Raw genomic sequence first — 2249 nt, 5'->3', positions numbered from 1 at the left:
ATTTTTTTTTAATCTTTGGTTATACATTTCTCTCTGAGTGTTTAAGACCATGCAGATAGCCAAAACTTAATTAAGGATTAATTTTGGAGGTTATTAATGGCTCTCCAAAGAGACTTTAGGGACACAGGAGTAGCCCCATAGCTTACTGGTGTCTTTTGCCTGTTAGGATGAGTCAGAGCCATGCTGGCCAAGTAATTTTCCCTTCTTTGGGAAGTCAGGAGGGCTGATTGCTCCTCAATTGTGACTCTCCTGTTTTAGACTGTACACCAATTTTGTTTGGGTCTCAACATCCTCCCTGCTCAGGAAGACAGGTGGCTTACCAGGGGGCCAGTGTAGAAGTGTCCCATCATCTCCAGTGGTCTCATGACATGGGAGCACAGGCCAAAATATTGACACATTTTACTCTAATGATTTCAATTGGCTTTGGCTTCTACATAGGCGATTAATACACTCAGAAAGGAAGTTACGCCAGCCTGGATGTGTGTACATATAGAGCACAATTGATTACTGAAATAGACTTACTTAAAGAATGGCACAAGGGCTTCTAAAATCATTTTGTCCTATCTTTAAAATTTTTGTTGTACTGTGGCAGCATAAGCCATATGTCCAAGGCATAGAAAGTAGGTACATCTCACATTATAAATATCTAACATTTATAAATATAGGCAGAATCTGTTACCAGTCTTGAAAAAAAGTACCAATTGATTTATAAACTTAACTAATTTACCCTAGAAATTATCAGAAAAAAAACAAGTAAGACAGTATAAGGTCTTAGCACCTGTGTGAACATCTTTGATTAGTTCAGATACCTGTGTGGGTACAAATTACCCAGAGAACATTGGAAAAAGAACCATGGAGCTTGAAAAAAAAATATATATATATATATATATATATATAATTTTTTTTTTCTTCAGATGAGGACCATTGTACCCTAAAGTAGGGAATATGTCTTAAGAGTTAATTTTGTTATAAGCACTGGACTTAAGATGCAAAATTGAGACAGTTACTTTACATACAATAGAGTAGAATCTGGCCTTTTCTGAGCCAAAACAGCTGGCTAAATATTAATATAACCCTTGATAAATTTTTTGAAAGAAAAAACATTATTTGACAACCAATGATTTTGGCTTAAACTTGATAGCTATTGATTTTCTGTACCACAGAAATTTTTATGAACATAAAACAATTTTATATTTTACCCATGACTTAAATTTGATAAAACTTAAGCAAGCTATCCCAACATATTTTAGCCTGAAATTTAGTGTTTTTGTTTCTTAAAGTTTGTAAGCAGTTTAAAAAACTTTAACTTTAGGCATTGTGTTTAGGTTTAGCCTGAAAATTCCTTTTTTTAATTTTAACATTGCACACCTTTATTTATATACTTTAACACTCTGGTCTAAGTACCAATGAAAAGGCATTTTTAACAAGTAATCATTGAAAAATTTCTACCCAGTTCCTTCACTCAATTCATCTCACCCCATCATTAATTATCTTTCTTTCTTTCTTTTTTTTTTATTCCCCCGAGGGGTGCACTGTTCCTAGAGGTTCTGCAATACCAGGTTGATGCTTGGAGTAGACAGAGCAAGCTCCTATGCCAACTCCAAGCTCCAAAAATCCATTTAATATATTGTCCTCAGATAGAGAACCTATCAGTTATTAAACTGATAAGAACAGATACTACATTTGATCTTAGCTAAAAGGCCAAGAAGTGATTATCTTTCTTATAAGGCTATTAAAAATTACACAAAATTGATTAATCCTATTACTAACAAGAAAGTAGTCTTAATACAATTTTATGTCATTAATACCAATAACACACTTGGAAATGATTTTATTAGAAGTAACTAAGGCAAATTGTGTTGTTATCTTGAGGCAGGATGGCTTAGAAGTCAGATCAGTTGCCTCCTCCTTTTAAGTAACAGGACATTACAATCTTTTAAAAAAATATCTGACAAATTATAAGTTACCTCTTTAGAGGAAGTTTTGTTGTTTTTAATAATCCTCTATGCAAGGCAAAGTTAACCTAGAACAAATACCTGGCAAATTCACTCTTGCAAAAGACACTTAACTTTTCCTTTTTAATTTCTATGCTTAGGTCTTTGATTTCCTTGAAATCATTCTCTAGAAGAGAAAAGGGTGTCACCTGCATCCGTCTCATCTCTTTAGTCACAAGCACAAGACGACTAGCAAGCACAATGAGCACACATAAAAACATATAAAAAGAACATATCCTCCTGATAAAATCAAAA

General features: G+C 33.6%; 1 non-coding gene across 1 annotated transcript; it reads right to left on the bottom strand.

Moving 5' to 3' along the window:
- Positions 1 to 1522: 1522 nt before the first annotated feature.
- LOC123463282 lies at positions 1523 to 1713 on the bottom strand. Its single transcript, XR_006638862.1, has one exon. It is a non-coding gene; the product is annotated as a U2 spliceosomal RNA (small nuclear RNA).
- Between the last annotated feature and the right edge of the window lie 536 nt (positions 1714 to 2249).

Source organism: Jaculus jaculus, chromosome 8 (genome assembly GCF_020740685.1).
Source record: "Jaculus jaculus isolate mJacJac1 chromosome 8, mJacJac1.mat.Y.cur, whole genome shotgun sequence".
NCBI classification, from domain to species: Eukaryota; Metazoa; Chordata; class Mammalia; order Rodentia; family Dipodidae; genus Jaculus; species Jaculus jaculus.
This window is presented reverse-complemented; position numbering and strand designations above follow the sequence as displayed.